This window comes from Lathamus discolor, chromosome 15, assembly GCF_037157495.1.
Source record: "Lathamus discolor isolate bLatDis1 chromosome 15, bLatDis1.hap1, whole genome shotgun sequence".
NCBI lineage: Eukaryota > Metazoa > Chordata > Aves > Psittaciformes > Psittacidae > Lathamus > Lathamus discolor.
This window is the reverse complement of record NC_088898.1, coordinates 8,689,787-8,703,234: the sequence shown is the minus strand read 5'-3', so window position 1 is coordinate 8,703,234 and position 13,448 is coordinate 8,689,787. Positions and strand designations below refer to the sequence as shown.

The 13,448-nt window shown below is 41.2% G+C and overlaps 1 long non-coding RNA gene across 1 annotated transcript in view; it reads right to left on the bottom strand.

Annotated features, from left to right (window-relative positions):
- The window catches only part of LOC136022519 (uncharacterized), a 78,545-nt gene extending 70,214 nt beyond the window's left edge, over positions 1-8,331 (bottom strand). Inside the window, exon 1 of the long non-coding RNA XR_010616193.1 lies at positions 8,260-8,331. This is a non-coding gene — a long non-coding RNA (uncharacterized LOC136022519). The remainder of the gene's footprint in view (positions 1-8,259) is intronic.
- Between the last annotated feature and the right edge of the window lie 5,117 nt (positions 8,332-13,448).

Sequence of the window (13,448 nt, the reverse complement as noted above, 5' to 3'; positions counted from 1 at the left end):
TCTCAACCAATCTTACTTCCATACTGCCATCAACATCCTCAACTAAATTCAGGAGGGTGAGAAACACTGATCTCCAAACATCCCTTCATGCTGTTGCAGCTATTCCCTCTTTCCCCTCAGCAAGATGATGGGGATGAATTATTCATTACAGCAAAGGAGCTCCAATTCCTTATTCTGTGTGCTCTGGGGTCAGAGTACTGGGTTGTTTTAGCACTCCTACTAAGAGTTCCTGAAAGCTGTAACAGCAGCTGATGGATCTGCCAGGCACAGCTTTTTAAAAACATCATCAAGTTGCTAATGGAAACTCCAGCCCTTCTCTCCCTGTTGTTTCATGCATAAGTAGTATTTCACTCATGTTAAGCATAAAAACACTGTCCCTCCACACACATTTGATTCAGTGCCAGATCTCCAGCGCACTTTCAAGGGCAATAAATTAAGCATTGATGGAGTTATGTTTACATTGCCTCCTAAGGAAACATGGGTGTGAAAAAACAGTAACAAAATATGGAGCCTAGAGTCTGAACCAGAGTTATGCCTCCCTTTGGTCAAACAATATATATAAAGCATTGCTTTGGGCATTATTCCACTAGCTGTAGGAAATGCTTGCTATTATTATGGCTAATTACACCAATTTGTATGAAATACCTAACTTGAGCTTTCACACCTAAAATCTCCATCCAGTTCTTCTGGTACCAAAGTGCAGACACATTCCCTCCATTCATTCAAGTCTGGGCCTAGAAACACTGAAACATCCAAAGCCCATTTCTCTGTGGTGTTCACCTCAACCATACTGTTATACAGCTGATACAACACAAAGGGAAATCAGGCTGCCTAAAAAAGCTGTCTTTCCATTTCCCTCACAACAAATCTGTGGTCCAGAAAGTTTTGCAATCCTAGTTTTATAGATTCATATTTAAGTGTGCACAAGAATCCAAACAAAGGAAAAGCCCCTGAATCCACCAATGAACTGAAACCGGCACAGCCTGTTCCAGTAGCCATAGTCCCCATCACATAAGCAAGAAGCTCATTTATTGGTACTTCTCTCTCATTTAAGATTATCCAGTAAAAGGAGGCCTCAAGAACCTCAAGTTTCAAGCAGATGCACTACCAGCATAACTACAGTTCCCAATAAGGCTGTGCCAACCCTGAATACTTGCAATCCAGACTCCAGATTCTCTGGTGTTCTCAGGGTCACATCCTTTCATTTACATTTGTTGCTCCATATTTTGACTTGGGATCCACAAAAGACAGCTCTTCCTCTGGTTATCCCCCCTCTTCCTCCTCAGTTTTCCTTATCATTTGGCTCCAACATGACTACTGAACTACTTGTCTGTTGTGACTGTCACTCACAACAGAAACCTAGCAAAGAGCTCTTTAAGCCTCAGTGTTGATCCCAACTACCATTCATTCAACCTCAAATCTCAGTTTAAAACTCAATTTAAACTAATCTAATTCACATTAATCTAATTCAAACTTGGTAATGTTTATCTGTAGGAAGTCTGGAAAGCTTTGAGGGCTCTACTTACTGCTAAAAATAAGCCAGTTTAGGGTAGATAACACATTCACCTGGATGTCAGTTTATCCATCTCAAAGAGGGAAGAAAGCATCAGCTGAACTGAATAAAACAGAGGAAGATACCTTTCTGAAGTGAGACCCCTGCCACATGCAGGAACTCTGAACTCTTTTGTTGTTATTGTCCATCTGAAAATCCTGCCAGGTTTCATACGGAAAAACCAAGTCTTTCAACACTCACAAATCCAAAGTTTATAGTTCAATCCTTTTTTTTCCACTAACCACCTCTGATTACTTGCCAGGGGTGGAGTCCAGGGAGTACTTCCTGTTGAGTACAAGCACATGCCCTTGTTCTTCACAATATCTGAACGGTGAGCAGTGGAAGCAGCAGCTATTAACGCATTTTCACATCAGTACAAGCATCATACCAGATGGAAACTACCTCATCCATGCCAGTAAAAACTGGAGACTTGGCATATGATGGATAGATAGAATCTTCTTTCCAAAAAGCAGAAGACAGCACACATTAACATTCCCGACTTAAAAAACAAGTCAAAGGGAAGCCTAGATGGCTGGGACATCCCACAGTATTCTGTGTGTATGTAGGAGTGCATCACAAAAAAAGCATAAATTGATATGGACGCTAAACTGAGATGACTCTAAATTACTATGAAAAGCCAAGCATACTGAAGTAGTAAGGAATAGTGAATTCACATCATCAATTCACATCAGCAAAGATGGAGAGCAGCACTCTCCTTCACCAGATGGCATGTTCTGACACTCATTTTTCTAAAGCTCTATTTAACCACCACACAATCTCACCAGATACCCTCAGCTTTCATTGAAATTCAGGCAACCTTTCATAGCATGGGAGGGAGAGCACACAGACCTTGATTAATGCTCTAGATAGAGCTGACCTTATGGTGGGATGTTCTACAGTAACTGCATAAAACAAGACATGCACTAATCCTATGCAGCCAGTAAAGTCATTGTCCTGGGTTCAGCAGTAGCAGTTATTTTTCTCCTTAGTAGCTGGTGCAGTGCTGTGTTTTGATTTTTTGGTCTGGGAACAGCGCTGATAACACCGGTGTTTTTTGTTGCTGCTCAAATGTTTGGTCTGGCCAAGGACTTTCTGAGCCTCCTGCTCTGCCAGGGAGGAGGGAAAGCCGGGAGGAAGCAGAGACAGGACACCTGACCCAAGCTAGCCAAAGAGGTATCCATACCACAGCACGGCATGGCCAGGATGTAACGGGGAGTTACCCAGAAGGGCTGGGACTGCAGGGTTGGATGAGGTATCGGTCGGTGCTCGGCTGGGGAGAGTGGGGTGAGTTATTGGTCGGCTGGTACTGAGTTGTTGTGTTCTTTCCTCTTGGTATTTCCTTTATCATTATTATCATTGGTGGCAGCAGCAGTGATTTGTGTTATACCTTAGTTACTGAACTGTTCTTATCTCAACCCGTGGGAGTTGCATTCTTTTCAATTCTCCTCTCCATCCCTCCGGGAGTACAGGGAAGGAAAGAAGCGGGGGAGTGAGTGGATGAGCTTTGTGGTTGGGTTTAAACCACAACAGTCATTTACATAGTTTTAACCTTGCATGACAACAACATACTCGAGTTTTCCAAATATTCACACAGCTGTTATTGGGTTCTGAGCTATAACAGATTCTAGTCTGAAAGCTAACAGAAATTGAGCATCTTAAGGCGGGGTTTGGTGGATCAAAATGTATATAGGCCAAACCAAATTACAAAAGCAAGATCTCGGCTATTACTCAAGAGGTACAAAGTAACACAGGAATCCTCATAAACCTCATGAAACACAGCTGCTTTTCCATCCAAAATTCAACATTTTTCAAGTCAAATCAGTTTTATTAAGCTGACCAAAGTCCTGATTGTATCCATTTTTCCGACCTCTGAAATTATGCACTTGTAATGGCTCTGAACCAACAATTAGACTTTGCAAAACCTCCCTAACTCTTCTATAGCATAATCCTACACAAAACCCTCCCAAATCATGCAGCTGGAAAGCACAGAGTAGCCTACAAGTAATAGTCTCAACTACTGGACTTATCCTTCATATTTCTACAAGGCCATCTTAGATGATGCAATATGTTCTTTGAGATATCAGGGTGAACTCCTGATGAGTTCTGGCAAGTGCTCCCTGAGCCAAACAGCTCTTCTTAAGTGAGTTATGTGGCAGCTCAGTGAATCAAAGGCAAGCTCATAGCTGCACACAGTAATTTGTGCACGAGGCTGTGGGAGGATATAGATGTGCCATGGGGAAAAGAGACAATGTGGAGGAGGAAAAATATAGGAAAAGGTGTCAGGCAAGAGAGCTGGGACACAGGGATCGGAGGTTACTCTTTTCTGCAAATAAACCTTAAAAGATTCTCTGAACTTTTGAGAAGTCTCTTCAGTTCCCCTGGGCAGGTAGATTACAAATGCTCGTCTCGCATGGACAAGGGTATTTGCGAGACTTCTTATGAGTCTTCTTCTAAGTGATGATCACCTTCCTGCCTTTGGCAAGTCTGGCTTTGAGTTTTAGCAGGAAACAGCTTGTTATTAGTATGTTCATAAAGAACTGAGTGGATTTGCTGCCAGCGTCAGTCTTTGAGCTGCCATTTAAAAGTAAATAAAGGACACCTTACATGTGCAACCCCTCTCACCCCAAATGATTCTAGCAGCATACGTGTATCCCTAACTGTAGCTGCAGGAACCTCTCAACAGAGAGGGATGATAGCAAACTTATCTGAGCATCTTTCACAGGCATGTGAAGCCAGCATGTGGCTGAACCCTCCTGCACTCCAGCCAGCAGCATTGAGTGTCCTTGAGCATTCCTGTGAGGACAGCCTGGACGAGAAATACTTGGATGAGAAGGAGAAACCACAACCTGAAAAACAATCATTTTCACCTTCACATGTTTATAATTTAAAAAATAATAATCAGTTGCATACGGGCTTTGTGGTGCCAAAGTTGCCACTGAAATAATGACAGAAACAAAGTAAATATCAGCCAAAATAACAGGGCTCCAACACAGCATGTTAACAACAGAAAACACTGTGCTGCTTCTGGAGAGAGTTATAAGTCACCACACACACACGCACACATCTCCCTGTAATGAAATTCAGGACTTTGCAAGGCACACAAGTGTGCTGTACACACCTTTTCATATAAGATCCTATGGTAAATGTAGCTTCTTATCGCAGTAGGATGAGACTATATCATATGCTGCTTCTTAAGTTAAATTTAAACGATGCATCAAAGCTTTGGTTTCTGACACTGCTGCCTAGTTAAAATACATTTACTGTTATGCTACCCCCTTCACAGCATCCCCAGAAAACAGGAACAATATATATATATTATGCACATTATATATACACACATACATGCATACATGTGCATACATATGCACATTATATATATACACATATATCTTAATTGTGTACAAGGTACAACATGGGATATAAAAGGTATATCCAAAGCCAGTTCTCTCTTTTTGAGACAGTCAATTACCTGTGCTCTATAAATACTCAATGCCCAAGTTAATAGAACAATTTCTGGTTTGGTTCTGTCACTACATTAAGGAATATTAATTTCACTCTTTGCAGTCAGAGTAACTGTAATAAAGAGAACATTTAATTTCAGTGCATTTATAACACAGAAGCTGTAGTCTGTCACCTTGCATACATGCTGTCATTTAACACTTATGCAGAATGCTACCAGGCAGAACGTCTTGCCTCTACTTTATCCTTCCTTTCTAGTGTTGTAAAAGGTGTAAGAGGATCCCGTCTTCCCCTCAAACAATTCCATTACTATTTTCAATGCTCAACGCTCACAGTAGTAATCCTCACAGCAGTGAACATTACTCTTTCAACTGAAATCAAACCTCATTCAGAGCTGAGGAGTCATCACAACATGAACTTGAAAGACCGATTGTCAACTGCTGTGGCACTGCAGGTTTAGGACTAATAGAAAGACCAGAAAGGAGATATTTATGCTTTAGGGAGTGCACATGCTCAGGCTTTTTCCCTACTGAGAATACAGTAAAGCACACAACCCCCTTACTTCTGTCAGACAGCAAGACTCTGCAAAGATGAACCCAGGCAGCCAGTACCCAGCACTCGATTGTCCTCTCTGAAATTCAGTGTTGACTACACATTGTGATACATCCATCACCTGAGTCCAGTGCTCAGGACCAAGATCTCGAAATCAAAAAACATAGCTGCTTGACATTCAGCTGCCTTGTAAAACAGCATCTAGGAAGAGATGGAAAGGAGCACATGGCTCACAGGTGCTTTGTAGACTCTTTAAAGAGTTTTGACTGCAACACTTAAGGGCCGATCTGACTGGCTTCCAGTGAAAGCTGATGTTCTAAATGTAGTAGAGTGAGTTCTAGAAGTTAACTGCTCAACTTTAGAGCTGTGTTACCTCAAGCTCAATTAAACCCCAGGCGAATGCTCATTGTACCTTATTTTATTGCATATATACCTTTAAGTGATGTCCAACATAGAATTAATTTTATCCAACAGGGAACTATAAAAATATGGAATCCAAAGTTCCAAGCCTTCACTCTGCTACTGCTATAGCTGGGAACATTTCCAACAGCACAATGCTTTCTTGAAAAGTCATCATTTAAAATGTGACCTTAGGTGATAATTTCTGAGAACAAGCAGAGGAACATTAGCTTGAACATACTTACTTGATGATGGACTAGCAAAGAAAGTAGCCAGCCTGCTATGCCTTCTGCCACCCCTTCAGAATGCACCAAAAGGTGAAAAGCAATTCAGTAGTTAGAGAGTTTTGACACAAAACCAGGGAGTTGCTCATACTCCCAAAATGGCGCAGCTGAAAGCTGATGTACTATTCTGCTTTGAAACCGGTTGCAAATTCATGCCTAAGAAAAATGGTCACTTTACCTGCTGAATTAATCTATTGTGTCAAGGTCAACAGAGAGTCAAACAGACTGTGAAAAGATGTTCTTTGAAATAAGTTCACAGATAGTTTCTTTTTCGTTTGTTAGCAATAGTGCTAGAGCTTTAGAGGACAACATACTCACTGCCGAGTCACAATCAGACACTTTAATGAACTGCTGTGCTTAATTTTATGCACATCAACAGCAGTAGAACCACCAATCAATTGAAGCATGATTCAGCATAACCAGTTCTAGCAAAACTATTAAGAATAACCCAAACTTGGTGATTTACACTCTGCACCTATATAGGTTGTGAGAAAGGCATAGATACCTTCACGTCTAGCACAGCATATGTAAACTTGGTACAAGATTGTGACTCTGGATGAAAACTTCACATCATTTTCTACCATGAGAAAAATGTAGTGAAAGCTGTCATCCACCTGTAACCATCTCCTTTTATTGTAGGAGGAGCTCCTTTGAAGGGAGGAAAGACAAATCCCTCAAATGACACCTTGGAACAGTAAGGCACATATACATCCCTCTACTCTACAAGATCACTGTGATGGATGCACTCAACCCCTTAACCAAACTAGCAGTAGTTTGGTGGAGGCTCCAAAGGATGTAAGGGACTAAGCCAAGTTATGACTGACCCAAAAATTAAAGTTAGCACAGGATTTCCTCTTCCAAAGTCTAAAATGAATATATATAACATTAACTTCCAGCTTTTAACACCACCATCTGAGCTTGGTTATAAACAATACCCTGATATACCTGCAAAATCATAAGAAAGAGAACTTATCTGCATCATAATTCCAGAAAGGCTAATAATAACTGATACTCCCAACTCATTTTATCCAAAACACTAATAGAAGTATAAGGCACAGAAAGCAAAACTGTGTTTTCTGTAAGGACTAGCAAAAATTCTACTCTATCTTCCCAAAGTAGTAGAAAAAAAGGATCACAAATAGTCTAACATAAAGTAAGGAAAGAGACTTGCTTTGAGGGAGGCAGAATGCAAAAACTTACACCAACAGTTATCACCTAGACATGACTGATTAATCCAATCCTATCTGATAAGAACAAAAACACTTGTCCATATCTCATCTTTCAGTACATAATACTTGAAAGTCTGCAAGAAATTCAGACATCCTATTGCCGTCCTTCAATCATTCTCAGATCACTAAAGAGGAGAAATAGTTTATAGTGTAGCTGGAAAGGCTTCTGAACAACTCTTACAGATCAGTAATAAACTGCTATTATCTGGCTTCATATTCCCACCTACTGTCTCATGTAATGTGGAAGGAATGAAAAAGAAGAATACAGGCAGAAAGAGCGGCATATAAAAACAGCTTCCTCAGGCCTCTAGAGAGGAAAAATAGAATGCCTAAGAGTTGTTTTTTTATGAGGACTAGCCACATTAAATGTACCATTACATCACCATGATAGACACTGTAAAGCTTATATAGCTTCAAAGTAATGAAACACTAAACATATCACCTTAGACAAGAAGTCCCCTGAATACATCTACAAAGCACATATTTCCTTCACTTCATCAAGGACACAAGGACCAGTTATGCCATAGAGCCCCATCAGGAGCAAGAGGAAATAGAAGCAGAGACAGACCTGGAAACAAAGCTACAGTATAGGCACAAAGTCCATCCAAGATGCAGAGCCAAAGCCAGGACTGGAGATGAACTACAGACGTGCATACAAAGAGTACCACCAGAAAATGACCAACCTACTTTTCTACACCCATGTCAACTGCAGCTAGCCAAATTCATAATCATCATTTTGGTCTACAGGGAGGGAATGCCATAATACAACTTTTCTTGGACTTACTCAGGAAGTCTTCTTACCACAAACCACCAGGAAGTTCTCTTACTCCCTTTTAAGCTGGGCCTTGTCTTCTACTGGCAAACCAAAAAGGGAAAATCCCTTCGTTTTCCTCTTATATCATTGACTGAGGTAAATTAGCCTTTAAATGAGCATATCAACCCTTTCCTCACTTAGGTAGTGCTTCTCTAGTATAAGAGACTGAGTGGTTAGAGTAATTAAGAGTGAAGACTTCAGATCTCCACCTGTGAACTTGCCATATTCTCTGGTAACTTAATGAAGGGTCTGATGATTGCAAGGCTTTTCAGGGAGAGCTGTCTTACTCCAGGTGTTGTATATATACTAACAAGGAAACTTTGTCAGTGTGTTGCAAGCAGTTTTAAAGAAAGACATAAATAAGAAGCTGCAAATTAAAACTCACGAATAAATGCCACACAACAGTCTTGCTAACAAAACTGAAGTGGAAGACCAAAGCAACGTTTCTCAGAATCTTCATGAGTAGGAAAGGGGAAGGCTGTTATAGTTTTGTATACTGAAAACCTGCCTATCCCACAATCTATACATAAATGGAATCACAGTCATGAAAACTTGACGCATTTCCCAAACAGTGTTAGTCCCTGGCACCTACTGGAGCAGTGGTTCTGATACTGGAGTATCACAAAAGGGAAAAAGAATGGATAGGCTTAACGTAAATGTAAATATTGCCAGTCTGAAGGTTCCAAAAATCTAAGACTGTTTTAAAAACAGAAGACTGCTTACTTTACACTTTGGTAACTCTGCCTTTTGGATGCACCCAGACAACATGTCGGATTCTTCTTCCAGATGCGCATAGGTCAAGAAGCACGGATTTGGGGTAACAACAGCTGAACTCTTCTTGCCACTTATTGGGCCTGGAAGCTGAGGCCCTGTAAAATGCCCCAGATCCTTAGATCTTCACACTCATATCACAGCTGTTAGCAGAAAAAACTCTTTCAAAGCTTTTTTTAATGCAAATGGAAATTTTAAGCCTTCTCAAAGCACCTTCCTAGTCACTGATTAGAAGGGAAGATGGTAAAAATCTGTTGAATTTGACTAGCAAAAGCTAGCAAGAAGAAAAACATTTATCTGAATGATAATGAGAATGTCATTTGCACTGGAAGCCTCTCCACACTGCAACTGTGTCAACATCATTATTACTGCATTTTTCCCCTTGTTAGTTAGGGGATCCTTTAAGGTGTTGCCAAGTGTCCTTGTCCCAGCCAGATATAAACCCTACGCTGTTTTCCTTGCAGAAGGATTTCCTGTAACTATTCCCTCTGTCTTTCATAGTCTCTAAATACGGGCTGTGTGGCAGAATGGGTGTGACAGTTTATTACTAAACCACTAAATAAGCAGTCAAACTTGGGGACATGGGGTGTGAATGGCATTCGAAAGTTCATTTAACTTACTTTGCCTTCTATCAGTTGTATTTAAGATCCCAGCTCTCATGATTCATCATACATTGAATATCTGATTTTTGCCTTACAGCCCCAAATATTGGTGTATGGCATTTGAACACAGACATTTTGTTCCTGATTTTAGGCATTATAGATGTAGAGATAATCTTGAACAGGCGAACCCTACAATTTCAAAAGCTAAAGGGAAAAAAATCTAGTGACTTAAGGCAGTCTTGTGATTAATTTCTTTTTAATGCTTGGGCAAAGAAACACTGACTCACTGTAGCCATGTCAAACATCTCCAAACACCCCTGACAAGGCTATTGCCTGGCCAAGATTTCTGCTTACATGTCCCAGCTGTTTACAAGGCATTTGTGTGGAGGAAGTATGTGGCAATAAAGATGTTTCTTCTAACTGAAAAATGGTTGAAGGGATTTTCTTCCAAATTCCTCAAAATAAGTGAGCAAAACCAACTGTGGGCAGGAACTAAACACCACCAGTTCACAATAAAGAGAACGCTTAGGACTGAAATCTTTCTGTGCCTTTAATCGTGTATGTAGCTCCCCTGTGTTAACTAAGGAAAGAGGGGTGCCATTAGGTATTCTTCACAAGGTGCTCCTGTGGACATCTATGAAGTTCACTGATCTGTACATGTAGACTAGCAACATGTTGCAGAATTTTCATTTGTGCTCTACTTGTAACGCTAAGACGAACGGAGAACATCTCAGCGAAAATGTGTTATCGATGTTTCGCAGATTTGGGGCACCCCACTTTTATACTATTTACATTCATTCCACCTGCAGCCAGGTCTTAGCAAGGCTTTTATGCAACAGAACTGCCTGACTCTTGTGACTTAAAGACTGACCCCAGCTTTCCCTCTGGCATTGGGTTCTGCAGAATACCCTTTTAAATTGGTGTCTGGACTTTAAAAGATGAAATCTGCCAATACTTCTAGGTGCTGTCTCATCTGACTCACCTCATCTGTCTTTGTTTTTAAAACGCATCTGTCTACATGGTTGAAGGTCAGGAGGAGAAGCTGTAAAATGGGTTGTCCACTGTATTTTGGGAGGTCCAAATGCCTCTGTTTCTATCTCTTTCAGCTCAGGATAAAGATCTACCTCATTCATTCCCCTTAAAAAGTCCCCCATGCACAAAGGAAGGTAGAGGAACCAAGATAAACACAATCCTTGTAACCATAAAAAATTATTGCATCTCTACAACTTTTTCAATTCTTTTATAGATAGTTTTACAAAAGTCAGTGAGATCTTTGGTGTTTGTTATAGCTGTGCTCATTCATGTTTGCATGTTCATTTGCTTCACACTGGCTGTACCTTGCACAGGCTGCGCATCTCACCTCAGCCCAAAATAGAATCATAGAATCATAGAATCAACTAGGTTGGAAAAGACCTTTAAGATCATCAAGTCCAACCATGACACCAGGACTGACACTAAACCATGTCACTAAGGGCTTCATCTACATTATTTTGAACACTTCCGATTCATACGGTTCATTCTGGTTCATACTGGAACATATGGTTCTCTACAAATGCTTGAGACCTTAACTGCAGATATTTGGCACACAAGGTAGGATTAACCTGTTTATCTAGAAGTTAGGTATTTAGTCTAAGTCTGGCTTGTATTACAGCCAATGAAGAAACAAGCACTTTGATCTGTTGCATTGAACTCATGCAACTACTTTGGGTAGGCAATGAGGATCTTATTGGGCAGAGAAGGCATTCAGATAGCCATGGAGTGAGCCAAAAAGATTTCTGCTGTAGCATATGCAGCCCTGAGAAATAACTTGGGTAGAGGAGAGTCACAGTGGCTTAACTTGACCTTTCTGGACATACAAATAAAGATAGACCCCTGTTTCAGGATCACTGTTTGATACCACAGGGATCCACAGTTCACCCTGTGAAGACTGTTGGATGTGCATCTTGAGTGTACATCTGGTTTTAAGAACCCTAGCGCGCAAACAAAGCAGTTTGGCTTGAGACTAGCAGGCAGAAAGCCCACAGCATGTTTATAGCAACAGTTTTTTGGCTTGTATTTATCTGAAGGGTTCCACTTTAGGTTTAATTACATTCCGTATAAATCATAGGTAAAGCTTTAAATATAACTAGAGAGTTCTCCTAATGTGGAACAGTTTCAAGGCTTATGCAGTTTCTGGAGAAAGAGCATCAACCAGCCAGGCTTGAGCAACAACCAGACCTATGTGCAGACCAGACTCATGCCACGTCCTGCTGGCTGCACAAAAGGCCCAGAATCAAATGCTTTGGAGTTTCCCAAGGAAATGTAAATGCTGATTAAGTGTGTAATTTCTGGAGGTGCGTTTCTTGCCTGTCAGATATGCTGTCCTAGGAGCTCCAGCAGCTTTTTCCACAGATGAAGTGATTTCAGGGTCACTGTGAGCTACAGGCACTCTTACCTGAGGCTATCTTCTCTTTGCATGTGATTTCTATGTCAGAGGTATGCATGTCTGCATATGTGAAATCTTCTATTTCAGAGACACAGTCAAATGACTATTCATGTGTTAAAGATCTGATATACATCAGAGTACTGAGAGAGAGAATCCTCAAATTCTTGTGTTTTGGAAGATTAAAGGTAAAATACAGGAATAGTATGGGAGAAAGTACAGCGTGGTGCCGTCACGAGGCTTGCTTTCCTCAGTGTTTCCACTTCAGCTTTCACATCGCAGGCCCCACTTGACCTCATGACTTAGAATACCTTAAGAGATAAAGTGGTTCTTTCTTCCACAGAAAGTACATCTGAAGGGCAGCTTCTCTCCTGCTTCTTCCAAAATCCCTTTTGCTACTGTTCCCAGCTGTGTGGGTGACTTGGGTAAATGCTTATCCCTGGGCCTTTCCCTGGCCTCCTGCTCCCTGGTACACAGTACTTCGTTATCCATACATGAAAAGCATAACAAGCTTAACCAGAGCACATACGATGGACCCATATTCAAATGCCAGGCTCCCCTGGTGTTGCCTCACCCCACTTGCCAGGAGCACTCTGGAAATGGGCAGGATCTCCATGTGGGAGTCCCACATGCAGGGGCTGCATGGGAAGCTGCTGCAGGAGAATGGGTGGGCAAGGGTGGTTTGCTGCCTTTTTGTGTATAGCTGTCAGCGGAGAACATTATGGAGCCTCTTCTTTGATGCTTGGTCCAAGTATGGAAGTTCTTTGCCTTGCTGTTGCTGTGCCATGGAGTAAGGGGGTGATTCCCACAGCGGTTCACCTAGATCTACTGGGGTACAGGTTGTGCCTTGCTTGGGTGCTGCTTCATGTCTGAGCTCTTTGAGGTAGAACTGATATTTCCTCTGAGAGGAGGAAAATGCAGAGCAGGCTTCCCTTGCTGGGGTGCAGGGGAAGATTTCATCTGTGTTGTGCTGTATGGTTGCACTTGGAATGATACACTGTGCAAAAGCATGATTTCCTTCACTTGAGTTTCAACAGTGGAGCTCCCTCTGTGTCTGTGATGCACAGCTAAAAGTAATGGATGCTAATGATGGTAGTGTAGAAGAAAGGAGGTGAGAGATGCTACTTCCTGGTGAGAAATACTGCTGCTTTCATTTTCATGTAAATGGCATCTCATTTTGAACTGATGAATCTTATCATATCCCCATCAAGTATTTTACAGAAGCCAGTCCTCCTTATTACTGTTACTGTTCAACTTGTCGTAATTGATGGTTACATTTTTCTAATGTATATCTTATAAATATGCATAGAAATAACCTATAACCGGCTTAATTTTCTGCTGTCTGGTATCCATTTTCTTTTTCC